This window comes from Sinocyclocheilus rhinocerous, unplaced genomic scaffold (assembly GCF_001515625.1).
Source record: "Sinocyclocheilus rhinocerous isolate Xijiao unplaced genomic scaffold, SAMN03320098_v1.1 scaffold2828, whole genome shotgun sequence".
NCBI classification, from domain to species: Eukaryota; Metazoa; Chordata; class Actinopteri; order Cypriniformes; family Cyprinidae; genus Sinocyclocheilus; species Sinocyclocheilus rhinocerous.
Genome location: NW_015656683.1, coordinates 6,653 through 15,089, shown reverse-complemented (window position 1 = coordinate 15,089; position 8,437 = coordinate 6,653). Strand labels below are relative to the sequence as shown.

Genomic DNA, 8,437 nt, shown 5'->3' with positions numbered 1-8,437 from the left:
TATATATATATATGTATGTGTGTGTATAGACAATATATATATATTGTCTAGAAATATTTATTCTTATAGAAAAATGCCCATTCATATGTTATCATGAAAGTGTTCATGTAAATGTAAACATTTCCTGCTTCTACAATTGTTGGCATTTCAAAAGTTTTGCTGTGCACCTGTTCTTACAAACATTGCATAATGTTTCCTGTTTATCAGTTATAAACACAACTTGCTAACTTACAGTAGTTTTCATGCTGTGTACTGACAGCTAACAGGTGTTTCTACAGAATGAAAGCGAGCATTATGGACATTAAAGGACATCACACTCGTGGCTTGTAGGACAGAAACACAACGTTCAAAGTGACTTACCACAGTGCAAACTCTCTCTCGTGTCTCCGATTTGTAGCTTGAGATGGTTGGAAATCTTTGGTTTGATTAAATATTTACCACATCACTTCAGCACGTTAGCAGTCCACAACCGTCGTTCCATGCCGTTTTACCTGCTGAACCAGTTTCTTCTATTTACTTTCTCCTCACCCACCTGGAACTAGTCAACCTCTCACTACATGTGATTATTTTCACTGTCTTTGTCCTCTCTCAGTCACTGTACAACTGCCTTGTGTATGTGTTTGCTTTGGTGTACGAGTCTTGAATCACTTTGTCGCTTCTGCTTTCATTTAGAGGAAGTGTTCATAAAACAAGAACCGAAGCGAACTGTCATACAGCAGTGAGGGGATTTCCTTATTTCAACCTCTGGTGCTTTTCAGGCCTTTCTCTTACAGGTGTATCTGCGGAAATAAATGAAGTTGTACCACACAAAGTTTGTTCACTGAAAGGATAAAAAATATTGCCATCATTGAAAGGTGATTTAAACAGTTTGTGATTCTAATTGCAATTTTAAAATAAGCATATCTTTGTAAGCACACAAACTGGTTCACAAAGAACAGCAAGTGCAATTTTCATGTGACATCTCCTGAATCGTTCGTTGCCACGTGTAGCTTACTAAGCATTTCCGTCCACTTTTTTTTTTCCCAAGAATATTTAAAAGTGAAGGTTTTCACTTTCATTATTAATACTCCATAGGGTACTTAGATGCCGTAATTATTCTAATCTTGGCAGACCTGCTTCCATTATTGTAATAAAATACTGTGAATGCCTAAGTATAGCTGTTGATGAGCGCACAAGTTTTATGTTGCATTTGGCATTAAGCAATTGCAGCTGCATATTTTTGGGAGGAAATATTTGTCTATATTTTTTATTGAGTGGATTCAAAATTGGTATGCGATTTAACGAGATCTATAGGCTACTTAAAAATTGATGCAAAAAAATATGGCATTTTGACGGCTTACGCAGTTCATGGAAGGGTGGAAGATCCACGGTTAGTGAGCTCAGATTTAGATCCTAACAGAAAGCAAGAATGGTGATATAACAGGTCCGCCTGATATCTTAATGTTACAGATGTCAATATGACCATTTTCATTTATATACATGCTCTATATCGGGGTTTGTGAGTTGATGAACAGTGTGGGATTACAAATTTAAGAATCTGTTTAAAATATGCTGATCCTATGTTCTGACATAGCATCACATGAAAAACTAAGGTGAAGTACATTGTATTTAGGAATGACACTGTTATGCTGATGAGATCAAGGCTGGGAAAATGCCGGTGTCGGGCTGATTGTCTGTACTTCATTTGCATGCTATGGGTTAGATTGATATTACTGCGTTACAGCAAAAAGTAATATACTACTGTAATATTATTACTTTTGTAATGCGTTACTCCCAACACTGGTCTCCACCTCTACTGAATGTATCCTGTCCCCTTAAAATGTATATAAACTACAATGTATTACTGCCTGAGTCAGACTTTTGATGACTGCAGCGCCACGCAGCGCGTTCTCAATAAAGAACTCTGCTGAAGATACCCAAGAGTCTCCTAAAAATGTAAAAAAAAAAAAAAAAAAATTTAAACTAAAAATATTAAAAATAAAACACTTCTTTAAAAATCTGAAAATGTTATTTGTTTTCCTGCATGTCATGTGATCGTTAACCAACAAAAATTTAATTTTTGCTAAATTTGCGAAATATTGAGGTGTGTATATATATATATATATATATATAATTTTTTTTAAAATTATTATTATTATTTTTTTTTTTGTCAAAGGGGTTGACTGACAAAAATGTTTGGGAATCCCTGCTCTAAATAAAGAACAAAAAAAAGAAAAACTGATTGCTATTAAGCCCTTAGCGAAATATTCAGATGGTTGTACTGGCCTCATTTGTAAAGAGTGACATTTCCTTCAGCTCAGGGTGAAAGTATGGAGTAACGATATGGTGTCTGAGTGCATTTCTGTGTCTTCTCTGCTCCTGGAGTTCTTGCCTGAAGGTTGGATAAGCAAAACATCTATGCATCGCCCTCTTTGACTTGCTGAAAACGAAACCGTTCGACCAGAATAACTGTTTACCTGTGCTGGTTAATCCGTTTTCCCACAGTGACTTTTGCTTCTTTTTATTGACACTGTAAAAGCAGAAGTTGAAAGCAAACCGTATAAGAGCAATTAGTCATCATGCACTTTCACACATTCTGTAACAATTTGTGATCTGTTTTTTATCAATAAATACCAGTCCACTGGCTGAGAAAATGTACCCACTATTATGTGTTATAAGCATGTTACATGTAATAACTTATTCTGGTCTACATTTTACATATTGTAGATAAGACGTAAAATAATGAACTGTACCTCTTGGTAACTTTCTCTTCTGTTTTTTCCTGGAGCTTGTGGGGATGTTGAGCTGCTCGCACTGCTTCAGTATAGAGAGACGCCACATCAGCTGGGACAGGAACAAAAACAGACAAACGGTAAGAGTTTCACTGTGAATGACAGAGTTTAACAGAGCTAAAAATCATGCATTAGTTACAGGGCCGTCACTAAAATTCATATTTAATTAATTTTTTTGTATTGCTATTTACTACACTCTCAGAAAAACAGGTACAAAGCTGTCAATGGGGCGATACCCTAAGGTACAAAAGGTCTTTGTACCTTATTTACCCTTAAATGGTACATTTTCGTACATGTTAGTACCTTTTTAGAGTACCGCTCCAGTGACAGCTTTGTACCTTTTTTTCTGAGAGTCTATCTAATATTGAAGTGCACACTCTCAAAAATCATAATTTAAACAAAAATGGAGATTATTGTATTTTGATGGTTATTAGTTTTGAAATATAAATGATAATTTTTTTTCCCTTTGGTAATTAAATAATCTGTGCATCAGAGGATTCAATAACTATATTTACAACAATTCTAGTTTCATTTATTACATTTTGATGTATTACTCTTAGAAAACATATTAACTTATTTAAATATTAAATATTATTTCATTATTATAATTGCATATTTAGAAATATTTTATTAATATTTCTCATATCAATTTTCTCACCTGACAGAGGCCTTATCTCCATTGCAACTGGAGGATCTACAGCATCAGGCAGGGACTAAAACAAACGTAAAGTTTAAATGTATTTAAAGCCAGTTTTTATATATTTATATTCAATATATAAATATCACCTCTAGACATCTGAATGATGAATCATTTGTTAAATTGTCTAAAGAATATGACAGTAGATCTTGTCTGACCAGTACAAGCTGCAGTAGATCATTCTGATGAACTTTCTCCTCTGCTGTACACGGGTCCTTCAACTGCATCTTCTCCCATTGATTCTCTCTCTGTAGCAGCTGCTCCAAGTATTTAATACGTTTTATTAAACCCATAGAACAAAAATATATATTTTCAAGTATGTTTTTAATATATTGAAAAATATGCAAAAAACAATTGTCCAAAATGATATTGGTAAAAAATTTTTTTATTTATTTACATAAATATATATTTTGATACTTTTTAGTTATATAGAATATAACTATCATATATTTATAATACACTTAACCTAAAAACGTATCGCATGTTAATTATTATGTGTTATAGGAATTAGAGCACCTTGCCTTTGTCTTGCAGTTTCCTGCGCAATGCTTTGGTGACAGGTGCATGCTGGGTCATCTGACGCACCAGCAGCAGGCCAGGGCACTCCAAAACCGGTTGGATGCGGATGGAACTTGACTTTGGCGGTTTCTCCTTTAACTCAAGACTACAACCAAGGGTGGTCCCAAAAGGGGGGCCTGGAGTCCTCTTCTAAGCACCAGAGATGGAAACAAACCATCAAGGCATTATAGGTAATCCACACTAAACTGCATGTTAAAACAGACAGACATTTCCAAACATGTTTGTGGAAAAAAAAAGACTGGATATTTAAAGTGCCCCTATTATGCCTTTTCGAATATTACCTTTCATGCAGTGTGTCATGTAGCTGTATGTGAACATAAACTATCTGCAAAGTTGTGAAGCCGACAGTGCACGATAAATAAAGTTATTGTCTATCAAAATCGCAATCGCCTAAACGAGTCCGTTTCCGACACGCACCGTACGCGGTAGACCAATCCAGAGCCAATCTCTACGGCTCTGGACCAATCACAAAGGACTGCGCCATCTGACCAATCACAGCAGTGAGGGCTCACAGAAAGGAGGAGTTTAGAGAGACTGATTCTTTGAACTGCTTCGCATGAGTCAATTATGAATCATTTAGAAATGAGGTAAAATTAAATCTATTTTTTGAGAAAACTAACCTGTTTTTTGACCTTGCATGCATGTAAACCTGTTTTAGGAGACTCATAAAACAATATTAGCAACCTTAAAAATGGCATAATAGGGGCACTTTAAAAACAGAACAGCAATGCATTTTATGGACGACCGTTTCGTGAACCTAGGAGAGGAGGTAATTCTGACTTTGCTATGACAATCTGGTGCTTCTGAATCAGCTACTGTTTTGTTATTAGTTTTAGTATTTGCTATTGACTGTTCAAATGCGGAGTTTGCACAGTGCAGAGTAAGAGAGAGAGAGCAGTGTGTGTGTGTGTGTGTGTGTGTGCGCGTGCACGCGCGAGCGAGAGAGAGCGAGAGAGAGAGAGAGAGAGACAGAGAGAGAGAGCGAGTGAGCGAGACACATCACAGTGGAGTCAGCTGTCTTAACCGTGGCTTGTGTACTGCAAACACATACCAGCTTCATCACTGTGTCTGTCACACGACTCCGTTCCCCTTTCGGGCTTGAACTGATGGTAAAACTAACGACATTATTAACTGTCTTGATATTTACTTTGAAAGCTGACGCTCGCGATTATGGTAAGGGGCGTTACATTTCCGACGCGTGCTTGCAGACTGCGCTTGTCGGAAGGCGGGACTTTGTAGAAAACGAAGCGTTTGAGAGAGGCGGGGCATAGAGGACTTACAATAATGTACAGTATATGAAAAATAATGTGTTTTTTGAACATTAAAGCATGTCAACATATTCTGTTACACCAAATACACAAAATATTGATCTTTAAAAAAGCATCATATGACCCCTTTAATGTGGATTTGTTTTGACATTATAAAGCAAGTTATTTGTGCCACAGCAGGTCCAAAGTTAATACTAAAAGGAAGTTTACACCTAAAATGGATCACCTATAGATTATGAATTACCTCAGATGCAGGGAATGACTCCCATTTCCTGGATTTGAGGTGTGTGGGAATGATGTCATCACCTTGCTTGGATGAGAGCCAATGAGAGTCTGGGCAGGGCCTTAGCAGAGTGATGCTCAATGATTCTGAAGAGAAATCAATCAAGATAACTTAAATACTTGAGATATTGTACTTGCTGCATTTATGCTTGCATTAAATATAATTTCAAAAGGAATGGTGTTGAAAATAAAGACAGAGGCCAGTAACAATGTACAGAATGAATGGAAAGTGTCCTGACGTTGTGAGTCTGGTAGTGGGTCAGTGAGAACGGCGATAGAAGAGTCACAGTAAGCCTTCTGTAGGAGATCTTCAACATCTTGAGCTCTCAGCAGCTCTGAGGCTGAACAGTCCTCATGTACCACAAACAACCTCAAAGACACAACACAATATTCAGTTTTAAACATGTTACTTGTAATGCAATGTAAATTTTTCAAGTAAATACACTACTATTTAAAAGTTTGGGGTCAGTAATATTCTTTAATGTTTTTGAAGAAGTCCCTTACACTCATCAAGACTGCATTTATTTGATCAAAAATACAGTAAAACAATATTATGAAATATTATTATGAATATTATTGTTATTATATTAATATGATTAGAACTTCAACTTCAGAATTGAAATATAATATTTTGTAACATTATAAAGGTCTTTACTGTCACTTCTGACCCATTTATTTCATCCTTGCTTAATAAAAGTATTAATTCTTTCCAGAACAAATCTTACTGCTTTAAATATATTTGTACAGTACTGAATATAGACACAGAGAGAAAAGACAATGACTGCACAACAGGTGTGTGAGTGGCAATATTAGCATTACATTAAATAAAAAAAGTCAACATTAGCAGATAAAAATAACTAAATATATTACATGGCTTCTTGTAATAGCCAATTCTGCAGTCGATATTTTTCTATAATGACCTCAAACTGTATAATTGTTCCTGATTTCCTACATAGCTGTGCTAGTTTCATGTCTAGTCTGTTCAAGTTAATAGTCTTTCTAGTCTTTCCAGTTAATAATCTCTTCTACTTCAATCTACTTGTCTTTAAGTGACCTTGGTTGTGTTTTCTTGAGGGACTTACCTTGGTGGGTGTGTTTTAAAGCCAGCGTTCTGTTGAAGTTCTGTTTCTGGGTCTGGCTCATTATTTTCTGATCCATTAGCCGTGACAGTGATCTGACCATCTGCATTAACCTGCCCACAATATGTTCTGGGTTTTTATTCAGGATGACTTGGATACAAGAGTTTGTTGTCACTTCAGTGTTGTTATTGTTAACTAAAACTAAAACCATTACAATAATACTTATATAAAATAATCACTTTGCAACAGCCACACAAAAATTGAATTGTTGTTTACACCCTCTCAAATATTAAAAACCCCAGTTAAATTAAATTACATTTTGTCCTTACAAAAACAGTTACACTCAAATATTTTAGAGCTGACCATAACTAGAAAAATACATATTTATTCACAATAGACATTTCATGGAAAGTACTTGAAAGTGGGTCCCCTCGGGGTCCATCACATGACATAGGACATCTTCTCTGTGGTTCATCACATATTGGCCTAGTGGGTCCTTCTCTGATCTCTGTTGAGACTGGTGAGATGTGTACACTGCCCCACCATTCTTATCAATATGGAGGACACCTCCGCCATGAGGATAAATCTACAATAAAGTGACAGAGAGGAGAGAGCATTTACATATAATGTTGTTGACTCGTATATCTCTCACATATTCTTCCATCCATCCTCTTACTTTATATAATCCATGAGCAGTTGCACTGATGGAAGTGCCATCCCCGCAAATAACATCACACGTTCTTCCCTCATACTCCATTTCACCGTTGCAAATTCAGCTTTTTTCACACTAACCAGTTTCTTTCCTGAAATCAGATTTAATCACTTACTGTCAACACTGTAGGAACTGTTTATTATGTTACTGCATAAAAACAGTCTTGCACCTGAGCTCAGATGTTGTTGTAGCCTCCCCTGCTGGTAGAAGGTGCTAATACGCGTTCCATCAGCGTGATCCACTAACAGAGTGCCATCTTTCTTCAGCACAGACAGCACTTTGTCCTCTCTTGTGACCACAGCCTACATGTATAATTTGTATTACAACAGTCATATATTGACACAAAAGGAGATGTTGGTTTTGAATGATGAGGCACTTACTGTCCCACTGAAGGGGTCTGTAGCATGATAGGCCAGTATCGGCTGCACTTCAACTTCCTTCCCGTCCACAGAGGCGACTCTGAAGCCAGAGGGCGTTGTGGTGGTCCAAGAGCCTCCATTAACCTCGAGATAGTATTTTGGTTTTTCATTTTCCTTGGACTTTTGTTGCTCAACCTCTATATTTACCTTAGAATCAGCCTTGCCTGTGAACAACAAAAGATGTTGAATATACTTTAAATGGACATTACAGCCTCTCTCATTCATACTTATTCAGATTCATATACTTATCAAAAGAAATAAATTCAGCAAAGATGCATTAAATTGATTTAAAAAATAACAGTAAAGACTTTTATAATGTTACATAGTTTTTTCAGTGTACATGATACATAAATCAGTATCCTAACACGTTTTCAGTAAAGGATTTGTTTGCGCTGATGTGGTATTCACTACCTTTCTTGTCTTTAGTGTCTTTGTCCACTGTCATCTCTTCAATAGGCTCTTCCTCCTTTAAGAGTATGTGTGGAACCAGCACACACACTGGTCCAGAGTCTGGACTCGTACTGACTGTACCATCTGCAAATAGGACCTGAAACACACACATATACTTTATACTTCCTCCATGAGGTCATTATTTTATTAGGAGTGTGCTTTATGTATCTGTATTATGTG

The 8,437-nt window shown here is 36.4% G+C and overlaps 1 protein-coding gene and 1 long non-coding RNA gene across 2 annotated transcripts in view; one reads left to right on the top strand and one right to left on the bottom strand.

Annotated features, from left to right (window-relative positions):
- LOC107720811 (DENN domain-containing protein 2D-like) overlaps positions 1–606 on the bottom strand; it is a 17,144-nt gene extending 16,538 nt beyond the window's left edge. The window contains exon 1 of the mRNA XM_016528640.1: positions 361–606. The gene's annotated coding sequence lies outside the window, so the exon portion shown is untranslated. The remainder of the gene's footprint in view (positions 1–360) is intronic.
- The window catches only part of LOC107720812 (uncharacterized), a 6,275-nt gene extending 2,099 nt beyond the window's left edge, over positions 1–4,176 (top strand). Inside the window, exons 2-3 of the long non-coding RNA XR_001637645.1 lie at positions 2,768–2,851; positions 4,003–4,176. This is a non-coding gene — a long non-coding RNA (uncharacterized LOC107720812). The remainder of the gene's footprint in view (positions 1–2,767; positions 2,852–4,002) is intronic.
- Positions 4,177–8,437: the final 4,261 nt, after the last annotated feature.